The sequence below is a fragment of the Mauremys reevesii genome, linkage group 1 (assembly GCF_016161935.1).
Source record: "Mauremys reevesii isolate NIE-2019 linkage group 1, ASM1616193v1, whole genome shotgun sequence".
Lineage (NCBI taxonomy): Eukaryota > Metazoa > Chordata > Testudines > Geoemydidae > Mauremys > Mauremys reevesii.
Window position 1 is genome coordinate 325,639,380 of NC_052623.1, and position 24,821 is coordinate 325,664,200.

Consider the following 24,821-nt stretch of genomic DNA (forward strand, 5'->3'; position numbering starts at 1 on the left):
GTGGCGAGCTCATTTAAACACGCTCATCCCATAGCTGAATGGTGATAGTTCTTTACCTGCTCCAACATGCTGAAGGTACATTCACATGAAGCATCTGATGCAGGCAAACTGACAAACATGCACAATGCAATTGTGATATTAGGAAATACCCCAGAGAGTCCAAGTTCTAGTATTTCTTGAAGCAATTCCTTTGGCTTGCAATCCTGTTTAAAGTTTGTGGAATATATTCATTTGAGGAAGATGACTTTGTCACTGAGATTTCTTTGTTGTACTGTTGCTGAAATTGTTCAGCTGGAGAAAGTAGATCTTCATTACTCAGTCTGTTGAACTGCCAAAGAAACCCCAAAAGGGTACACATTAGTCACAGTGACTTAAATTGACATGTAAGTCCTGACTGAATAGAGTCAATGATGACAAGGAAGACATTGACCCTATAATGCTGCTCGCAGGGGCGGCTCCAGGCACCAGCACAGCAAGCACATGCCTGGGGTGGCAAGCCATGGGGGGCGGCCTGCCGGTCACTGCCAGTCAGGCAGCCTTTGGCGGCGTTTCTGCGGGAGGTCACCAAAGGCACGTGACCAGCGGACCTCCTGCAGAAACGCTGCTGAAGGCTGCCTGACTGCCATGCTTGGGGCAGCAAAAAACATAGAGCCGCCCCTGGCTGCTAGGCATCGGATTCAGTAGGTAAGTTGCAATTGGTGCAGAACTTTATTTTGAGACAGTTTGACCGAAATCAAAATGTTTTGTTGAGTTGAACTTACCCAGAAAGTTCTGTTTCAAGGCATTTCAACATTATATTTATTTCCCTATTGTAGTTCCCCAAACTACAACTGCCATGATGCATGGACCACCATAGGGAAACACAGTTCAGTGTTGAACTGACCAAACTAAATGTTTCAGATCAGTCTAACAAATCAAAATATTTTGATTCAGGAAATGTTTTATTTGGTCTGAAAATGCTGAAATAAAATGATTCACCATTTCCAGATCAAAATGTATCTGAATTTTTGTTCCATGAAAAGGTTTGATATTTCAACTTTTTATCCTGGTTTGCGAGAAAGACAAACGTTGACATATTGGAGTTATTCAAAAGATGGAAATTGTGACTTTTGCTTAGCACTAATTGGCATTTCTCCATTACTTTTGAATTTCAATGTTTAATTCTTGTCTCTTGTATTGCACTTTATGGAGTTTCTTGATCTATATCTGCATAGAATCATAGAATCATAGGACTGGAAGGGACCTTGAGAGGTCATCTAGTCCAGTACCCTGCACTTATGGCAGGACTAAGTATTATCTAGACCAGGGTCGGCAAACTTTGGCACATGGCCCATCAGGGTAATGCGCTGATAGGCTGCAAGACATTTTGTTTACATTGACTGTCCACAGGCACGGCCCCACGCAGCTCCAAATGGCCACGGTTTGCCATTCCTGCAGATGGTAAAAGTAAACAAAATGTCTTGCGGCTCACCAGTGGATTACCCTGATGGGCCACATGCCAAAGGTTGCTGACCCCTGATCTAGACCATCCCTGACAGGTGTTTGTCCAACCTGTTCTTAAAAATCTCCAATGAGGGAGACTCCACAACCTCCCTATGCAATTTATTCCAGTGCTTAACCATCCTGACAGGAAGTTTTTCCTAATGTCCAACCTAAACCCCCCTTGCTGCAATTTCAGCTCATTGCTTCTTGTCCTATCCTCAGAGGTTAAGAAGAACAATTTTTCTGCCTCCTCCTTGTAACACCCTTTTATGTACTTGAAAACTGTTACGTCCCCTCTCAGCCTTGTCTTCTCTGGAATAAACAAACCCAATTTTTTCAATCTTCCGTCATAGGTCATGTTTTCTAGACCTTTAATAATTTGTTGTCCACATCTTTCCAGAAATTGTGGCCACCAGAACTGGACACAATACTCCAGTGGAGGCCTAATCAGCGCAGAGTAGAGCAGAAGAATTACTTCTCATATCTCGCTTATAACACTCCTGCTAATACATCCCAGAATGATGTTCACTTTTTTTGCAAGTGTTACACTATTGACTCATATTTAGCTTGTGATCCCCTATGACCCCCAGATCCCTTTCCACAGCACTCTTACTTAGGCAGTCATTTCCCATTTTCTATGAATGCAACTGATTATCCCTTCCTGAGTGGAGTTCTTTGCATTTGTCCTTATTGAATTTCATCCTATTTACTTCAGACCATTTCTCCAGTTTGTCCAGATCATTTTGAATTATATTATCCTCCAAAGCACTTGCAATCCCTCCCAGCTTGGTGTCACCCACAAACTTTATAAGTGTACTCTCTACGCCATTATCTAAATCATTGATGAGAATATTGAACAGAACTGGACCCAGAACTGATCCTTGTGGGACCCAGCTCATTATGCCCTTGCAGCATGACTGTGAATCACTGAAAACTGCTCTCCCTGGAATGGTTTTCCAAACAGGTATGCAACAACCTTATAGTAGCTCCATCTAGATTGCATTTCCCTAGTTTGTTTATGAGAAGGTCATGCGGACAGTATCAAAAGCTTTATTAAAGTCAAGATATACCACTACCGTTGGCTGGTTAAGCCAGCATGATCTCTTGCCATACTTCCTATCTTTCCTACGCAGTGGGTTAGTTGCACTATAGCAGTTGCAGTTAGCATGGCATTATCTTTTTTTTTCATTATTTTTAAATACATTTTTTCATGAAATATCTTTCTTTAATTTCTGTACATAATATAAAGTCTAATTTTCCAGGGACCCACAGTCTGGCTTCCTTTTGTGAGTACAAATATGTGAATGCACTTTCTTGGGAGGTAACGTCTGCACAGGTGAATCCTAGGAATTCTTTGTGCAAAACCCATTTGGTGTTTTTCAGAGGTGAACACGCACAAAAGTTGTTTTTATTTAAGATACAATTGTATAAGAAACCTCACCCATTGTATTATAACAACAAATGAGAGATAATGGGCCAAATTCTCACCTTAATTACATCCCCTTGATGTCAACGTTGCATGGGTCCAATTAAATCCAGACTTTGGCCATATGTTCGCTATATTAAATAAAAACATTTAATTGTCATAAAGAAAAAGCAAAACTCTGTCTACACTTTAGTATCATTTTCTGTTGATGTACATTCGTAGATCTTCCTAATATGCATTTAGGGTTAGATTCTGCATCTAACTGACCCTTTGAAAACTTCAACCTTAATATTTTACATAATTCAGTATGTGTAACTCTTTTACCTATTGCTCAACAATAACAGAGAGGAAAGAAGCCCTTTGATACTACAGTCTAAGGCAAGCTTCAATCAGAATGCTGAATACTCTAAACTCTCACTGGAACCAAAGGGCATTTTGGGTGCTCACCACATCACAGGTGAGTTCAGCACCTTGTACAACTAAATATAGGAAAATGTATCCTCTATCAATGCTATATAGGCTTACATATTATTCTAAATAATTAGTATTTTAAAGTTTTACATTATCTCTAGCAGCCTGTATAATCTCATGCTGAGGATGAAATTGCATTTGACATTTGAATGTCTTTTACTGAGTTCAATTTATTTGTCCTTGCACTTGCTTTAAAATAAAAGTTTGGTTCCTTAGTGCTACAGCAGTTACCAAGTGAAGAACCTAATGTACAGCTTATTTAAAACACTCCATTCGTAGTGAAGACCAGTGAATAACAATTTTACTATGCCTTAAATATAGAGTGAGTTCCTTTCAGAAAGCACGAGAAACTCAAATATTTCACCCAATATGGGACTTACACTTTAAAATGGTTTGGAGAGAAGGAAAGCTACAACCCCCTTATTGAACTACCATGTTAATGTATATTCATCAGGGTTGTGTTCACTCAGTTCAGCTCTTCACATATTTAAATCATACCAATCACAGAAGTATGTATCTGTCACTTAGAAATCCATATTATGATATGAGATGAATGTGTTTGTCTATGATGATTGCATGTGTGTGTTTACCTTTTCCTTATCAATAAAATAAATATTGATTCAGTAAAATGAACCATATCTTCATTTATTTTTTTAGAAAAGGGGATATATATAAAAAATAGAAATATATATACATTTTTTTATATATGAAAAAACAACAGCAGGGTCTACACAAACAGCAATGGAGAGCAATAGTCTCTGATATTTCAGTCACCTAATTTTCTACATATAAGCAGTATTCCAAGCATATTGGTACCAATGCTGAATAAAGAGGCATTATTCTCTTTCACTCTTCAAGTGATGTCTTCATCTACATAAGCTAGCATGATATTGGATATGGACAAAGCTACAAAGTTCAGATCTTGATCTGAACTTTTCCCACAATGTTTGGAGCCAGTGTTATTATTTTATTGCATCTCTGCGTACTATGTTCTATTATGTTATCTTGACAAATCTGTATAATATTATTTTTAAAGGTATTAATTTGCTAGATATTGACAAGAGTACTGTGTACAATTATTAAAGAAGCCATAGTTTATGTCCCAAAAAACTTGCAGTCTAAATGGGACAACACAATACATTGGGTGATCAAGAGAAAGGCTCAGTTTTGGAGGAATTTTAGTACTAGTGGGTGGATAATATTTTATAGTGGGCTTTCTGGAAGAAGAGTTTTTCAAAAAAACAAAAAACAAAAAAACCCACATGCTTACTTAATACAAGGCACATTTACTTGTTAGTTGTATAGATACCAATGGAGAATATTTGTTTAACAGCTTTTGTTCTTTGCTGGATTTCATTTTTAACTTGTTTGGCTTTTTTGAGATAAAACTAAACTTAGTGAGATTTTTTTTGCTTAAAGAACATGTTCTTGATTGGTTTTTTATGTTATATGTCTATTAAAATATTAAAATAATAGCTGTAGAACTATTCTATAGAGGATTCCTATTTTTATTACAGAACCATTTTAATATCCAGAAAGATGCCTGACTCCCATCAATGGGATAAATCAGTGTGATATAAAAGATAGACTGGCTTAATAAAGCCTTTATTTTACGCTCTTTGATACTAATTTCAAGCTGAATATTCATTTATAGCAAAGAACTATACAATATTTCTTGATTGTAAAAGACAAGCAATATAAAAAGACCAGTGTGGCTTGCTGCAGAGAGTTCTTTATGGATCAGCAATTTCTTCATAACTACCCTTCTAATGGGCCATCACAGAGGAATCTGTTGAACTGCATTACAATCTAATCAGATGTGGCATCTGTCAAATGTGCCTGATTTAGTTCTAACATTTGTATATAACGGGGTATGAGTTAACCAGTTAACAACCACAAAAAAACAAAAAAACCCAGAGTAATCAAAAACACCGGAATTCAAGAGATAGACTGAAAGAGTTGGCTAAAACTCTGGTATCTGCTAACATTGGAGAACTTGCCCAAGCACTAGTATTTGGTTATCTTCCACTGGCAGAGAATTCAGGCTATTACCTAAACAAACATGATATTCACACCATTGTTTGACTTTCCTGTCTAAAGGCAAGGATGACAAGGTGGATGAGGTAATATCCTTTGAACCCCTAATATCCTGGAACCAACATGATTACAGCAACACTACAAATAAAGAAAAGCATGTTTCATTCTTCCGAGATCCCCTATTAATAAAATACAAAATCCCAGGGCTTCCAGATGAGTTTACCATATATATTGTGTAACAAAGGGGCATTGTCATGGGATGTATAGACCCCGTGCTGGCCTGACAACTAAGGAGGGAGTTAATGCAGCAACCACCAGCCAGCATGGCTTGGCAGCCTCACAACAGCCTGGAAAATAAAAGAACTGAGAAGCAGAGGGGTGGGATGGCTGCCAGAGGAGTGAGCAGGCTAGAGGAAGAAAGTCCTGCCAGTAAACTGGTGAGAAGCCACCTAGAGAAGGGAAGCTGGATCTACAGGCTGGAACCAAGGGAGATAGGAAGGAGCTCAGGACACAGCAAGAGAAGTTCTTGGAGACTGATTCTTTCTACCCGGTGTCAGGGCCCTGAATTTGAACCCACTGGAATGGGTGGGCCTGGGTTTCCATACTGATCCCTTAGAGACTTAAGAACCAAAAGGGTTTCCACACCATCTGAGGACCAGGAACAGCTAACCCCACTAAGTATAAGGGGAAACACCTGCACCCAGCTAGATTGTGACTCAGCCTATGCACCCACATAAGAAATCCTTTTAATTCCTACACAGTCTATCCAGATATAGGGTCCAAATGCACAGAATAAATGAGGGTACTTGACTATTTACCTCCTCATGGAAGTAATTCATCAAAGAATGGTTGGGAAATGGGTGGAGCCAAGGCTCCACCCCTCTAGTCTCTGGCCGCAGTAAACATTTAATACTGGCATAGGCCTGCAGTAAATTACCACCCTGAGCAATGAGGATTTGACTGACAGGGTGGCACTGTTACCCAGGGTTTTCAGAACCCAAAGCAGTGGTAACTTTACTGTTTCTCTCCAGGCGATGTCAGGAATTAAATCAATGGGGGCACAGCTCCACCGTCTGATATATGATTGGTAGAAACAATAGTGATACAAACAATAAAAAATACTTTTTTATTTGGTCTCAAGCACACATACACACACACACACTCATGTATGCTGTAGTAGATTCATAGAATTCTAAAGCATTTATATTTACCTAATGTTAAGAGATGGTTTTGAAGAATCAGTAGTCAAGCTTCAGGGGGGCACTCCTTCCATCTAGCTGCTGGGGAACTTAAGCGTCAAATCCTTCCCCAAAGAAAGCTTCCTCAGACTGTTCGAAAGCCCACTTTCTAACTAAACTTTTTATAATTTTTTTTTCTGGACAACACACATAACACATAATAGCCCCTAATAAGTTAACAGTTTCCCTAGCAACAGCCAATAGCAATTCATTATTCTCCTTATCAGCAAAGCATTTCTAGTCATAACAACAAGAAAACTTACATATTAGAGCCAACTAAAACCAAAGTTGCCTGTCCAAACATTCTTTCTATTTTCATGAAACCTTAACTCCTTGTCCCAACCTCCCCTTCTGATAGCAAAACTGCAAATGTGCAGCTGCACAACCTGGCCTCTCAGAGTCCTAAAGCCAACCCTAGCTGTGTGGTGAAGAGTTTCAGCTGGCAGAGGTTCATCATACAAAATGGCTGACTACAGTACAGTCAAATTCTGGGGTACACATGGAAATGTCAAATTCTGGGTTACAGCCGTGCTCTTTCTTTGATGCAATTTATCAACCTTTCCTTGCTCAGGGCTGTGCCTAAACACAGATCCATCCAAATGTACAACTAAAAGCCTGCCTGTATGCAGCACCACGTCATGGGTACTCCATTGTGTTCACAGCCCTAACTAGTGATGGCTACATCTCAAAATGTTCAAAGCTTAATTCAATTTACAGAAGCATCCAAAATATATACACACTTGGAACTTTTCTAAATTGGTCAAAAAAGGAAGCTGGAAATCTAGATTTCTGGCACTCTACTTCCCACCATAGCTAGAATTCTCACAAGGAAAACCTCTCTCATGGTAGTTTTGCAAACCAGAAGTGGGGAAGAGGAGGTGACTTTATTTAAAAATTTCAAAACCTTAAAATTATTTGGTTTTCAGAAAAGGGCTAGAGCTCAGAAGTTAGGAGAGCTTTTTAATTACCAATTGGTTTGCTCTTGATAGTCAGAACCAAATTTGAGAAATCAAGGTTGAAAGCAAGAATACAGTAATCACTGACACTGTTACCCTAATCCCCAACCTACAACACAACAACAGCCACACTGGGTCAGACCAAATATCTATCTAGCCTAGTATCCTATCTCTGATAGTGGCCAATACCAGATACTTCTGGAGGTTTAGGGACACCCAGAGCAAGGGGTAGCATATCCAATCATCTTGCCTAATAGCCATCGATAGACCTATCATCCATGAACTTATCTAATCCTTTTTAGAACCCACTTATACTTTGGCCTTCACATTTGCTGGTCATGAGTTCCACAGGTTGACTGTGTTGTGTGAAGAAGCATTGCCTTTATTTGTTTTAAACCTATTGCCTATTAATTTAATCAGGTGACTTCCGGTTTTTTGGGTAATTCATTCCCTATTCATTTTCTTCACACCATTCATGATTTTATAGACTCTATCACATCCCACCCCTTAGTAGTCTCTTTTCTAAGATGAACAGTCCCTGTCTTTTTTAATCTCTCCTAGGAAGTTGTTCCAACTCTCTAATCATTGCCCTTCTCTGCACTTTTTCCTATTCTAATAAATGGTTTTTTTTAGATGGGGCAAAAATAACAGCACCCAGTATTCAAGGTGTGGGTGTACCATGAATTTATATAGTGGCATTATGATATTTTCTGTTTTATTATTTATACCTTTACTAATAGTTCCTAAGATTCTGTTAGCTTTTTTAAGTACTGCTGGACATTGAGTGGATGTTTTTAGAGAACTATCGACAAGGACTCCAAGATCTCTTTTTTGAGTGGTGCCAGCTAATTTAGATCCCATCATTTTGTATGTAAAATTGGTATTATTTTTTCTAGTATGCATTACTTTGCATTTATCAACATTGAATTTCATCTGCCATTTTGTTGTCCAGTCACCCACCTGAGTGAGATCTCTTAGTAACTCTTCACAGTCAGCTTTGGACTTACCAATCTTGAATAATTTTGTAGAGTCTGCCAGTTTTTCCACCTCACTGCCTGCCCCCTTTTCCAGATCATTTGTGAATATATTGAACAGCACATGTCCTAGCAATTTACCTCTTTCCATTATGAAAACTTACCAATTATTCTTACCCTTTGTTTTCTGTCTTTTTAACTGGTTACTGATCCATGAGAGAACCTTCCCTCTTAACCTCACTGATTAGTTTGCTTAAGAGCCTTGAAAGTCCAAATATACTATATTGACTGGATCTTCCTTGTCCAAGTGCATGCTGACCACCTCAAAGAATTCTAATATATTAGTGATGCATGATTTCCCTTTACAAAAGCTATGTTGACTGTTCCCCGATATATCATGTTTATCTATGTGTCTGATAATTCTGTTCTTTACTGTAGATTCAGCCAATTTGCCTGGTACTGAAGTTAGGCTTACTGGTGTGTAATTGCCAGGGTTGCCTCCGGATCCTTTTCTAAAAAAATCTGTGTTACATTAGCTATCCTCCAGTCATCTGATACAGAGGCTGATTTAAGTGATATACCACAGTTAATAGTGCTGCAATTTCATATTTGAATTCCTTCAGAATCTTGGGTGAATACCATCTGGTCCTGGTGACTTATTACAATTTAATTTATCAATTTGTTCCTAAACCTTCTCAACTGACACCTCAGTCTGGGATAGTTCCTCAAATTTGTCACCTACAAAGAATGGCTTGATGCAAACATTGATGCAAAGTGAAGACCAATGGAAATAATTCATTCAGCTTCTCTGCAACTGCCTTGTCTTCTCTTGAGTACTCTGTTAGCACCTCAATCATCCAGTGGCTCCATTGACTATTTAGCAGGCTTCCTGCTTCTGATATACTTAAAATATATTATTAGTCTTTATGTCCTTAGCTAGAGCTCTTCAGATTCTTCCTTGGACTGCTTTATTATACTTTTACACTTGACTTACCAAAGTTTATGCTCCTTTCTATTTTCCCCGCTAGGATTTGACTTCTAATTATTAAAGGATGATTTTTTGCCTCTAGCTGCCTCTTTAACTGTGCTGTTTAGCCATGGTGACATTTTATGGTCCTCTTTATATTATTTATTAATTGTTATAATTATTATTTGAGGTATACATTTATTTTGAGCCTGTATTATGGTGTTTTTAAAAGTTTCCAAGGCAGTTTACAAGTATTTCATCCCTGAGACTGTTTCTTTTCATTTCTATTTAACTAGCTTCCTCTTGAAGGTTAGCTACCCTGATTGCAGCTCAAATCTTCAGACACCATATTCGCAGACCAGATCTCTTTTCCAGCCTGAGCTCAACTCTTCTGCCTCCTTCCCTCCCATGTCTTTGTTTCTCAGCTATTTCCAGCCGTCATCCTGGGTGGGGATTCAGTGAAGAGTGAACCAAGATCAACTTACTCCCCAGCCTTAAATAGAATTTACATAAGGCGGGAACCTTTTGTTTCCCAGTCTTGACCTCTCTCTCCTTTTAGTGGAAAATCACTAGAAGTCCAAGATGCTGTTTAGTACCAGGTAACATGACCATCTGACCATGTAGTGTCAAAGCAATATCCCAGGATGGTTCTTAGGAAAGAGAGAAATTAGTATCTTCAAAATCTTATTGTTTCTTCCTAATGGCCCATCAAGACTGATGGCCTGTTTCTGGTGGATATTTACCAAGTACACACTCAGTTGTAAGTGTTACATAGCCAATATTCCTAACTTTAGATACAGAAAAGATACATGCATACAAATTGGATAAACACATTCAGTAAATCAAAACCTTTCCAATGATATCTCACATGACCCATCTTGCATAAAACATATCTTAGTTATGCCATATTCACACACACCTTCTGCGTAAGGTAGAAGTAACATCGCTGCATGAGATGGCTTCCCAGTAGCATATAAAACCTTTTTCCTCTACTATATTATTATTGGGTTATAGAAATAAACCTGACTGACATTGGTTATTTGGTCTCATAAGTACATTTTATAATGAACCAAAGGTGACCAAGTAGTTCCCCCTGTAATAAATTCATCCCTAAAAGATGTCTCCACCCAAACCGTGTGCTCTTCTGCACCTGTCAGATTTTCCCCAGCTCCCAGTTTAAAAAATCCTCTGCAACTTTTTAAATTTTACATGCCAGCAGTCTGGTTCTTTTTTGGTTTACATGGAGGCTGTCTTCCCTACATAAGCTCTTCCTTTCCCAAAAGGTTCCCCAATTCCTAATAAACCTAAACCCCTCCTCCCTACACCATCATCTCATTCACACATTGAGACCCTGCAGTTCTGTTTGTCTTAATGACCTTGAATGTGAAACTGGAAGCATTTCAGAAAATGCTGTTATGGAGGTCCTGGATTTTAATTTCTTACCTAGAAGCCTAAATTTGGCCTCCAGGACCTCTCTCCTACCTTTCTCTATGTCACTGGTCCTATATGTGCCATAACCATCGTCTCTTTCCAGAACTGCACATACATCTGACTAGATGTCTCATGAGATCTGTACCCTTCACATCCTGAAGGCAAATTGTCATTTGATTCTCCTGGTCATCACAAGCCCAACTATCTAAGAACATAAGAAGAACATAACATAAGAATATACGGATTGTGATACTGGGTCAGACCAATGGTTCATCTATCCCTGTATCTTGTCTTCCTAAACATTGGCCCCAATGTCAGATACTTCAGAGGAAATGAACATAACAGGGCAATTACTGAGTGATCCAAACCCTGTCATCTAGTCCCAGCATCTGGCAGTCAGAGGCTTAGAGTCACCCATAGCAAACTAGATACAATCAATTTAGGGACTGGGAATGGCTGAGCCATTACAAACATTGAATCTATCTCCCCTTGTAAGTATTATCACACTTCTTATCAAACTATCTGTACTGGGCTATCTTGATTATCACTTCAAAAGTTTTTTTCTCTTACTTAATTGGCCACTCAGAGTTGGTAAGACAATTCCCACCTTTTCATGCTCTCTGTATTGTATATATATATCTCCTCAATATATGTTCCATTCTATGCATCCAAAGAAGTGGGCTGTAGCCCACGAAAGCTTATACTCAAATACATTTGTTAGTCGCTAAGGTGCCACAAGTACTCCTGTTCTTTTTGCGGATACAGACTAACACGCCTGCTACTCTGAAACCATAGCATTGAGTTGCTTCCCTGACCATCTTGGCTAATAGCCATTGATGGGCCTATCCTCCATGAACTTATTTAATCCTTGTTTGAACCCAGTAATACTTTTGGCCTTGGCAATTAGTTTCACAGGTTGACTGTACATTGTGTATATATTTCTAATAATTTAATTCCCCTTTACTGTTATCTGGCTCTTCCTCGTAACTGTGGTTCCCTCCCCAGGAGGGCTATTATCAGTGCTAAATGATACCAGGACATCATCTGGAAGGAGGGTCCTAATTATGGGATCACTTCCTTCTGCTGCAGTTTGATATTCTTCTTCCCTAGACTTTCATTTTCCTGAACATGACAGAAGCTGTCAGATGGGGGCTAGGGCCATTCTACTGTGTCCTTGAAAATCTCTTCTGTGTACCTCTCTGTCTCCATTTGCTCCTTCAGTTCAGCTATTCTGGCCTGTGTTGTGTCTCTGAAGGCCGAGGGCTGCTTGCATGCATGCAGCCCTATTCCACCTGCCAACAAGGCAGGTAATCTTACAGTGCAATAAACTGGATATTCCCCACTCTGCTGCTGAACTTCTGCCTGCATTATTTTTACTCTTGTGGGGGTTTTTAGTTTTGTTTTATTTCTGGGGGATGGTTGTTGGCCTAAGTTTAGAGTATGTTTGTTAGGTGTATCAGCCTCTCACACTTCCTCACAAACTCCCTGTTTGCTGCTCCCTGTTCTGCTGTTTGTTAGCAACTCTGGTCATTTAGGAGCTGGCTTTTTAAACCCCTGATCTACCTGAGCTAACTGTCCCCCTACCCCATCAAGGATTCTTAAGAGGTTAGGGATCAAAGGGTAGCAGACTAGAGGCTACTGGTTAGTTAATAAGCTTTCAACCTAGCTTAGCAGGCCCAATTAAAGATTTCTGAAATATCATTCTGTGATCTCCCCCATCCTTTTGTATTTGACTGGCTCTCTCTTTCCCATATCTGTGAATCTCTTTTAATCCATCAAATCATTTGTATACTTTATGATTTCTTCATTTTGTATTTTGTTAGCAATTTCAAGTAGATTTAAGTGCTTATGAAAGGTTCAGCACTAAAAGCTGCAGTTTTCTATTTAACCGCAGACTTTGTACAGCATGGTTATCAGCCAGGAAAACTTTCCTACTATACACCTCTGCCACTATACCTGAACCTTCACTGTGAGTGAGAGATTTTTTTTTAAATCTTTAAGATCCGTTCAGGCACTGGCCTCTGCTCAGACTGCAAGCGAGTGTGCCAGTTAATGCCAATTGTAATCTGGATTCTTGTCCATTAGGACTGGGACTAAAGCCACTAAATCATTTTGCATAGGCCATTGCACAGCTGTCAGAGGGGAACACTTCCTGTCTCTACCGATCTGGTTAAGTCTTGAAGAAGTGATCTACAGGTCTAAGGCTTGAATCATATTACCAGCCATAAAAGCCATACCTCTCCCACATTTTAACTTGAATTAGTTTTCTATTTCTTTGTTTTGTCACAATTAAAAAAACTCCTAAACCATAAATGTTCAGTGTTGTCCAAACCCAACCATGCTAGTAAGCTACTATATTTTAAAACAAATATTCCTGTAAGTGGGAGAATGAGTCAGTCTAAGCTATGCATTCCTTCCCCATTCTCAGATATAGGGGTAATAATTTTCTCTTACATTTGTCTCTGTCTCCCTTTGTCTGCTCCCTTTTTCCAAGGAATTCATTGTTAAGGTAAGAAATATTATTGTTTCTATGTGGCAGGATGAAGACTTGTGGTGACTGAGAGGACTGGACCATGTTGCCAATGCCTGAGGATGCAGTGGCTCAGGATGCTGACTAGTTGTGGTGGGCTTTTCCTTCTTGATCTCTGTGGTGGGAGAAGGATAGAGGGGACACAAGGATAGAACAGTGTATAATAGATGTTAGTCTAGATTGGGAAATATAATTTTTATCCTGTCCATTTGCTTGATGTTTTCTCTCTAGATAATGATGCAATTCCTTTCCTTTCCTTGTGCCATTTAATGCCCCTTCCTTCTTATCTATTGAATCTGTTTTTGTGTCACCCCCGAATCCTCCACTCCACCAGTAGTACCATCCTCAACACTTCTTATCTGCTGTAAGCATCCATACGTCTTCTTCCACAAATATCCCCTACTTGTGAAACTCCCTTCTTGAGTGGAACCACAAGATCACTATCCTCATTTAAATTCCTCCTGAAGAGCCACTTCTACAATGACTCCCATAATAAACTAACCAGTGGATTGCAAGTTGTTGGCATTTGAGGAATAATCTTATCCATTGTATACATGCGGCCCTAGAAGGGTGGATTACAGTGCCTTTCATATGCTAATGATGTTCATTTCTATCACTTTTTAGGGCTGGGTCAGCTGAGCAATTTATGTAGTGGTTTGCTGAGTTTGGGGCTCTAATGGGATAGAAGATTGGATGGCTGAACAATACAATCAGGATAAATGGCAGAGATTCTATACCAGATTAGGACTGGCCCTTGTACAAGTGGATAAAAGGGCCAAGAAAAGGGGAGAACATGGCCTTTTATCTACACTCCTCGTCACTGGCTTACGTTACAGCCTGAATGCAGCCTGTGTACCACCACTGTGCAGAGGAAGCTCAGGTAGGATTGGGTCTCTCTGTAGCAGAATTCCTTCTCAGACTCCCCATGGGGAGGTGGCTCTCCAGCATCCTTTAAACAGAGTTGTCCCTTAAAGATGTAATCTGAATCAAAATCAGCTCACTGGAGGTGATGGTACCAGCCACGTGTGACTCAGATTTGCAGTTTAGGGCGAGTGTTAAATTTGAAGGTGTTACTGAGTGGACAGTGTTTTGTTTTCCACTCTTCACTAGATGAGAAGGAGGCAACCATTGAAGCTGTTTTCAGCAAAGGTGCCCCTTCCTTTAAAAGAATGAGGGCTGAAGAAGGAATTGGGGGAGGAGGAAGAGTTTCTGAGAAACCAGAAAGAGAGAAGAGTAGATTCCTCTGTAATGTCTAATATACCTCACTCTTAAGAACTATTTACCTGTGCAATATTTGAGTACTATGTTGATGAGTTTTCTAGACAATCCATCCATTGGAAAACAAAGTAGCGTAGTAAATGAGGCCCCAAAATTGTGAGTTATTACTATTTAAGAACTGCCCAGGCATCAAGGCTGTGTAGAACCATTAGGAGAGAGGGTCAAGAGAAAAAAATTGAGATCTAACAGCGAGATTTCTTCAGCTTGTCTGGGGAAACTTACAATCTCTGCAGCTTTTCATGAGAATGTGTTTCTCGGGCAGCCAAAAAGAAACTTCTTTTTTCACCTATCTGTGAATGAATTAATTTTAAAATTGATATAAAACAGTAAGATATTATACGATGTGTCAGATACCGTAGTGTAAAATGGGGAATATAAATGAAGTTATATTTCTGAAAGGGCAGTCAACTATGAGTGATACAGTGTTGGCAAAATATTGTAAACTTTAATGACAGGTTTTACTTCATGGGCAATCCTGCTAGGGACAGGAAGGTGTTACATTCATATTGATTTCTTTTAGTTTAGTGACAAAGTGAAGAAGTAAGGCTAATATTTGCAATAAAGCATGCTTATGCTATCATAGGTAGCATAAGCATGAAATACACCTGTGCTGAAAGAGTCAGTAAATAAAAGGAACTGAAACCAAATAGCGTATTTATAAGGACACTTGATCACAGAGTGGAATAATCAGAATTGTAACTGTTTTATTAATAATGCATAGACGCAGCTCAGGCATAAATACCAAGGTCCCACCATTGTTGTTAAAACAAGGAGAATAGAAGTGGAAGATTTATACCCTGGTTCTGGCCTGCTAGAGAACAATAGTTCTTGAAGTGACTTTGCATTGTACAATGGACTGTTAAAACAAGTTTAAAGATCATCAAAGAATACGGAGGGACATTTTATGAATTATATGAACTTTTAAACTGAACATTTCAGCAGCCGATGAGTTGATGGAGAAACTGCAACTTGAGCAACTGCAAAGTTGGCCAAGGGATGCACTACAGAGGGCCCAGGGAAAATGACTTGAAGGGGTAAGTTGCTGACCTAATCAAACCAGCCAATGTCCAAGATATGTCCTAAAATGGTGCACAGATTCCAAGGGCAGAAGGGACCATTGTGATCATCCAATGTGACATCCTATATAACACAGACCATAGAACACCGGTGAGCAAACTATTGACTCTAATCAAGTCACCCCTTAGCCTTCTCTTTCTTAAGGTAAATAGATTGAGCTCTTTGAGTCTATCAATATACGGCATATTTTCTAATCCCTTCATCATTCTTGTGACTCTTCTCTGAACCTTCTCCAATTTATAAACATCTTTCTTGAATTGTGGGCACAAGCACTGGAACCAGTATTCCAGCAGCAGCCTCACCAGTGCCAAATAGAGAGGTATATTCCTCTACTCCTCCTTGAGATTCCCCAGTTTATGCATCCAAGGATTACATTAGCTCTTTTGACTATAGATAAGGCTACAATTTAGTCACAGAGGTCATGGAAATCACATGGCAGTGGTGGCGGAGAATCCCCGAGCTCCCAGGTGACAGGAGAACCCCCGAGCTCCTCGATGCCGCAGATCCCCATTTTGTATTGAATATTTTTACTAAAAGTCACGGACAGGTCATCGCTTGTGTTAACTTTTCTTTTTGGCCCATGACCTCTCCACTACTTTTACTAAAGGTATCCATGACAAACTCTTAGCCTTAACTATAGATTCACATTGGGAGCTCATTTTCAGCTGATTATCCACCACAAACCACAAATCTTTTTCAGAGTAACATTTTGGTTGGACATTGTGAATCTTTGGCAGAAGTATGGGTCACCATCTGATTTGTCCACACCAGCACCTCCAAAATTAGGAACTAAATTAGACTACTCAGCAGAAATGGGCTAAAACAGCCTGTCTCCTTCAGCATACATCACTCCCTGAAAGACAAAGACACCTGGAAGGGAGAAGACTGGGAAGGGGCTGGCCACCTAGAGTCCTCCTAGTGACATCAAATACCTTTCCCATCTAGGCACCTTTAACTGTCTTTTTCTATATTCCAACAATTTGGGTTGCCTGTTAGCTCACTAAAGACTAATCAAGTCTGCCTTTCACTCCACCAGTGCTTGCAGTGTCAAGGAAACTATGGTGAATTGGCATATAAGCAATTGACCAAATTGTCTTATGTTTTTAGTTTGGATCATTTCCCCCCTCTGTTGTGTTAGCAAAACCAGAGTTGATAACCATATTCTGAGGGATTCAGTCAAAAATCAAAACAAAGTTACCTTCTCAAGAGAGTGATTATAGATCAGTGTTATTTTCTACTGTGGTTGTGTGATTTGATTCTGAAAACCTCAATAGTAATATCAACCAGTTTTCTAGGTTCTCTTAACAATTCATAGTCCAATACTATTTTTACCTTCTTATATCCTGTACTGTTAGTTGCTGTTGTTTAGGATACTTTATCAAACTGTTTAAAACTAAATTCAACTCCTGAGTTCTTTTTTAAATTAAAAGAAGCCTAAGATGGGTGGTAATAAGTTGCCTAACTGAGGTTTGCTTCATACCCTATTTTTCTTACAGTAGATAAAGCAAGCTACCTGCCTGGGCAGTTTCCATGAGATCAGCCGAGAAGCCCAAGTTAACTACCTCCACCTAGTTTAAAATACAGGGAGCTGACATTATAGCTCTAACTATGAACCCATAACATTTATTTTTAAAAAGAGTGGAAGAGGGTCCTGTGACTACTCACCTGGTCCATCAAACCCTGCAACTGTTGACATTCTGGGCATGTTGCAATGGTATTTTATGGGTACTTTTCAAGGGAACTTGTTGAGGGATCGGTTTGCTGGAGGGGGAGGTTTTTGTTTAGTGGGGCAGTATGGCAGGAGATTGTTGCTATCACAGGGCAGGCCTTTCCATATCTGATTTTTATTCTTTTACTGATGTATATTTTAGATTTTCCCAAAAGCCCCTGGAGCAATGGATAGGTGCTTGTAAATACATGCATGAATAAATTAATAAATGAATATGTTGGATTTAGTCCAAGGGTTAGAGCTTTGTTGCTTGAAGCTGTATTAAATTCTCTCTATTATTACAATTAAATTGTAAAACAACAATGGACTCTTATCACAAACTAATGCAGACAAAACATCCCGTTTTCTTTCTGAAGTTAATTTACTGACAGCAAACAATTCATATCTTAAATACTTTCAGGTGTAGTAGAACCTTGTTCTCTCTTTTGACACACCCATAGAAGGAAATAGTGCTGTTATCATGTCAATTAGATGTTCATTTAGAAACAAATTTATTCTGTGGAACAAAAAATGCTCACCTTGCTGGCCATGGTGCAGCTTTGATGGGGCTGGGAGCAGTGGAGAAACCCTGGAGAATGGGGAAGGAGATCTCAGCTCCACAGGCTTCCTCAGCTACCTGCTTTAATCTCACTTGCCATTAGCATGCATGTGGGCTAATTCTCCCTCTTTCCCTTTCTTCTCTGCCCTCTCCCTGCTACCACTGGATAGTGGGAGTGGTAATGAGGCCAGCGATTGACTCTTGCCTGGAGGAACTGGACTGGGAGAAAGGTGGCTACTGTTTGCTTCCTAGGCAAGGTGACAATAAAAACTTCGTTACAGCTAACTACTGGTTATATCTTGGTTAATGCTGACTTGGTTATCGCTAACTATTCCTCAGACATAGACTTTGCAATTGAATATATGCAGTTCAAGGTTGTTTAAGAGGAGGAGTCAATAGGCGTTTACTTTTATCAGCCTTTTGGACCATTTAGTTTCCTCTGCGAACCAAAGGTCATCACAGGAGACCAGTGTGATTCCAGGGTTACTAGAAATTTAAAGTTGATAGTTGTCATAAAAATAACATGTATTATCATTACTATGATTATCTATTTGGTTAATGTACATGAACATGCAGAATAGTTGTTAAAGGTAATCTAGAACAGAAAAGTTAATAACTTTGTTTACATTTGTATGCTCTAAATGATTTACGTTATACCTTTGAGAGAGCTGATATGGACAAGTACAGTATATTCTTCTGTATGACTCTATTATTCAATCCTGTTTAGAGAAGTTTCTGAAAAAAATTATATCCATGTTTAGATCAGGATTTCTGAACTGATTAAGGCTTCTACTGACTTTGTTGGGACTTCTGAAGGTCAAAGTGCTTTCAGCAAACTAAAAAAACCTCTTTTGACTAGTCTTCAAGTTTTGGCATTCCTACAATTTGACCATCTGTTTGTGCTGGACTCTTATTCCTGTGGTACTGGCATTGGTCAATATTGTCTCAGGTGGTGAATGGAAAAGAAGAAATGTTGACATATGGTAGTAGGATGCTTAATCCAGCCGAGCAAAACAAATTGTACTACATAATAGCAATTACAGTTTATCTTTTATGCATTGAATATGCAGAATGGCATTTTAAACATTTTCATGATTTACATACATTTTTAAGGAATTGGATGAAATGTACATAGGTGAATAAAACAAGAACTTTGCACCATGGACTCCTGCTTGGTCTCTGTGACATAGTATTTGGGAGGGACCATCTAAAAAGTTGTTTTTTAAATGTTGTTTGTAGACAAGACCCTTGGGTTCTGATTTTATCAAATCTAACTGCTGATCAGGATCAGGTGTGGTCTGTACTTCTCAATACTACAGTGCAGATCTGTGTTCTCAATATACAAAATATTTGACAAATTGAAAACTGAAGATACAGGGTGCAGTTTAAAATAAGTGGATTTCAGTGTCCAAATAAATAGCACAGGGGCTTCTCTACTGATTGGATTGTTCAGACTACTGCAGACTTTAGAAATCTTACAGCAGAGTAATGTTTGCAGAAGAGTTCACAGGGTCTTGTCTACAGTTATTCTCAATGAAGTGACATATCTGGGAGAGGTTGGAGAGTCCCTAAGCAGACCACTGATGATGCCAGGACCCTGTTCAAACCTTTGAGATCTAAAGGTGAACATCCATGAGGACAGATGTAAAAAGACAGCCCAGGTCCTAGGTCTGTGACGATCTAAGGGACAAGGCTATCCTTATATCTGCCCTTGGACTGCACCAAAGTAGCTAAAGTAAGTGTGTGTGTATATGTGTGTGTGCGCACACTCATGCAAAAACAGAGAAGGTGCTTACTGGGGTTGCACCAAGTAGTAAAACCTATGCAGCTTAACAGCTGAAGTTAATCTTAAAACTGTGGTACCCCTAGCATGTCACCAAGTGAATGGAAAGATTCAGTGTGCCACAGTACTCCTGGTGATCCTACCCTATTCATATTACTAATATGCACCAAAATCTGCAGCCTGTATCCTTCATTCAGTTGGAATTTTGACTGACTAAAAACTACAGGATTATCTACACTGCAGAAGTAATATTTTTTCCAGTTAGTAAAGTGGTGTACACATACCATGTGCACAGATATATATCCTGTAACAATCATGCTCATTCTCTCTATTTTCAAACAGGCCAATTTATCTTCTGGTATACATTGCTGAAAGTCCACTGATTTACACCAGCAGAAAATTTGGTCAAACATATTCATCATATCAATTATAAGGCAAATCTCACTGAGATTTTGGACAAGTGGACAAATTATTCCATATACTTCACGCAAGTTTCAGTTAATCATAAAGATGTCTCCTCCAAGCAGCTATGTCTGTTTCAGAGGTGTTCCTTTCAGGACTTCAGTGCCAGAACTTGGCTCAATTTATTATTTCCCAACAAGAACTGATTTGGGGTATCTTTCTAGGGGGGGGGGAATTAAGATTGAATATCCTCATCTTGGCACATGAAGATCCAGATGTTCTTTTATCCAGCCTCCATTTGGCAGGAACTAGTGGCATAGGATGTGGAAACAGAAGCTTTGCAAACATCAGAAGTGGCAACACCTGCAGCATCAGCATGGTCAGCATGTGCAGAAGCAATTTTACCAGCTATGTCCCAAGATCCTGCACAGCACTACAGATGCAGGCTGCCTTTTTGTGGCAGAAAACTGTCCCTGGTTATAGTAAAGTTAAAATAAATGATCTTTTTTCTGTACAAAACCCTCACTCTAATGCACCATCAGTCAAACACTACCCAGAGGCTGATGTGTGATAGTTTATTTTTGGATATTCTATGGTCAGAATACTGTGCAGGCAATTCAGTTGCCCTGCCATGCAGAAAATAATCAGGAAGAAACAGAGAATTCATGCATAAATCCAAAAAGAAAAAAAAAGAGCCCAAGTATAAAAGATCTGTCTAAATCACAACATCTTTTCTGCAGACAGCCTTCGAAAAAGCTTGATCTGTCTAATGAGAAAGCAATATACCTAGCACCTAATTATTGTTTCCACTTAATAAACTTCTGTGTAGTCTTCAGCATTCATGTTTCCTGCAGTAACACCCGTATGGATACAGCAGAATCCAACACCTATGACATTTTAAGGGTTGGGTTTAGGGCTCAGAACGATGAAGAGGAATGACATTTAATTACTGATGTGCAGTCATTCAGTACAGCTAATTATGATCCCTGGAGTTTAGTCATCATATGTAATTAACTTTTACTTTCATAAAAGCTTAATGTGCTGCAGAAGCATCAATGACTGTGAATGTTACACTTCAAGATTACTGACAGAATTCAAAATGAATTCTAAAAGACAATTTTTCTCACTAAGTGTTACTATTGCCATCTGCTCTTAAACAATGTAAAAAAATAGCAGTATTGATATCATTATCTATGATTTTTTTTAATTTGATGGTCACAGTAACTGCAGCATAAAGCAAGAAAATAATTCAGCCACAGACAAGCAATCATAATCTATTCAAATAAAACTAGCAAAAATGACCAATGAGCAAATTTGAAAGGCCAGATGGGTTTTCTTTTGTGTCTCAGTAATTTTGTTTTTCTTTAACAACTTTCAAACAATTGCAATTACAGGAAATTTAATTTGATTTGTGTTTATAGAGTCTGGGTGATAACTAATAAACATCAATGTATATAAATAGCTTTATCTATTAAGCATGACATCAGAGTTTTGTAGGTAACAGAGCAGCTACATCATTCTGGTATGTTGTAAGTCAGCCCTTTCTACAGGTTTTATCTAGTGAGTGAAAAAAGAAGAGTGGGTTAGAACAAGTTTTGAGTTGGGTCAATCAGTCAAACATCAACCAGCTTGTACTTGGAACAGCACTAGTGACGCCTCTCAGAAAACCATTTCTGATACTCCCTTCACCCACGTTCGCTTGAGCTATGAAACAGCTGTAGGAAAAAAAACAATCACCTGCGGTGAAATTCCAACCCATGGAAGTCAATAGGAATTTTGCCACTGAATTAAGTGGAACCAATATTTCACTCCCTCATGCTTCACAAGAGAGGGAAAAGGGTCTGGAACTCAGAAGATTTGGGTTCAATTCTTGTCTCTTCCACAAACTATCTCTATAATTTTTAGCAAGTAACTTAGGCTATGTCTACATTAGAAATGCTACAGCTTCAGCACTGCAGTTCTGCGGCTGTAACATTATAGTGTAGGCCAGGGATCGGCAACCTTTGGCACGCGGCTCATCAGGGAAAGCCACTGGCGGGCTGGGATAGTTTGTTTACCTGCAGCGTCCTCAGGTTCGGCCGATCGCAGCTTACACTGGCCATGGTTTGCCACTCCAGGCCAATGGAGGCTGCGGGAAGCGGTGCAGGCTGAGGGATGTGCTGGCCACTGCTTCCCACAGCCCCCATTGGCCTGGAGCAGTGAACAGCAGCCAGTGGGAGCTGCGATTGGCTGAACCTGCGGATGCTGCAGGTAAACAAACTGGCCCGGCCCGCCAGTGGTTTTCCCTGACAGGGCATGTGCCAAAGGTTGCAGATCCCTGGCGTAGGCTCTTACTGCAGTGACAGAAGAGGTTCTTCCATCACTGTAGAAAATCCATCTCTCTGAGAGGCGGTAGCTAGGTTGACAGAAGAATTGTTCCATCAACTTAGCACTGTTTACATGGGGGTTTAAGTCAACTAACCACATCTTTCATGGGGTGTGAATTTTTCACACCCCTGAGCAACCTAGATGAGTCAAGCTAACTTTCTAACAGCTAACAGCCCTGACTCTCTGTGTCCCACAATTACCTATCTGCAAAATAGGCAAAACAATAGTCTCTGTTCCCCACTCTTGTCATGTCTATTTAGACAAAGCTCTTTGGGTTGAGGACTGTCTCTTAGTTTTTGTTTTTACAGTGCATAGTATAATGGAACTCCTCAGGAGGACTCAGCACTGTTGAAAGTACTACCCCCAAATCACTGCCATCAAGGAGATTATGGAACTCAGGCTCCTTGAATTTTTTGTAATTGGTTTTCAATGGAAAGTTGGGTTTTTGACAAAACAATGTTTTTAAAGGATCTTCTTTTGATAGAAGAAAATTGATTTTTCATCAAAAATCAAATGCTTGAAAACAGATATTTCTGAAAACAGAAATATGTTGATTCTGAAATGCTAAGAGGTCTCATAGGATTGTAGTTCAATTTCCTCATGCCTCCATTCTCCTTTATGGACCAGGCTTCTCAGATGGACTTAATCTCCTATGATATTGAGCAGCCATACGTTTCTCATGATACACTACCTCCCCTCACCAAGATAGGAGAACTTGGTGCACCAGGGGAGATATATTCCAATCAGGGCTCCTGGCCTAGAGAGAAGAATAGGACCAAGAAGCATCTCAGCTACAACTCTCATGAAGTGCTGCAGATGAATTTCAAAACTGAAATGTTTTAGTTAAAAAAATCATTTTTTTCCCGCAGAAACCCTCCCCCCCCACACACACACATTTTGACCAGCTACATGCTGTCCATTATGACATCTCCTTATATGAATGCAAGGAGAGAAGAGATGTCTGTGCATGGGTGCACATAAGCTGCCATAATTTGGCTCAGAATGTTCATCAACATACTAAAAACAATCAAGCATAAAATACTGATATAATACCATGACTCATAAATTTCATTGCACATAAACAGCTCCTTTATCAATGTGCCACAAACAGATTACCCTAGAGACTGTATCCTGGAAAGCACTAACTCTTAAAAGGACTTAGGGGTCATAGTGGACAAGTAACCCAACATGAACTGCTGTTGTGGCAAAAAGGGCTAATGGGACCCTTGGATGTATAAACAGTGGAGTAGTGAGTGAGGTGATTTTTATCTCTGTATATGGCATCGGTGAGACTAGTATTGGAATACAGTGTGCAGTTTTGATGTCCACATTTTAAAAAGGATGTTGCAAAATTGGAGAGAATGTAGTAAAGAGCCACAAAAATGATTTGAAGGCTGGAGAAAATGTCTTAAGTAAGAGATTTAAAGATCTCAATTTGGTTAGGTTATCAACAAGGAGATTGAGAACTCACTTGATTCAAGTATCAATTCAATTCAAGTATCAGGGAGAAAATACTGTCTGTTAAAAGTCTCTTTAATCTAGTAGAGAAAGGCATAACAAGACCCAATGGCTAGACGCTGGAAGTTGAAGACAGACAAATTCAAATTACAAATAAGGCACATTTTTTTTTACAGTGAAGGTGAATAACCACTGAAAGTGACTACCAAGGGAAGTGATGGATTGTGCAACTCTTGATGTCTTCAAATCAGGACTGGAAGCCTCTCTGGAAAATATGCTCTAGGCAAATACAATTTATTGGGCTACAGACTGTATGACATAATGGTCACTTCTGGCCTTGAACTCTTTGAATCCATGAACTAGTCATCTAAAATATTTATAAAACGTTTACCATTGTCTCTTTTTCATATATCATACAGTAGGCCTTTGGATTAAGCACTCAGCAGTTAGGAACCAGAATAGCTATTTTGATACAAACCCCAAGCACAGACAAGGAAAATCATTATTTCTATTGGTTGACCTATCAAGCAAGAGTAAGCTTAATTGGTGCAAATTGTGGCTATCAGTTTCTATGTTTGGGTTTTGCAGTATCCTCCTACATTGGTCACTAGTCACCAGCTGATGAATTCCAGGTATAGGTAAGGCCTAAAATATAGCAGATATGATCATATCTGTGC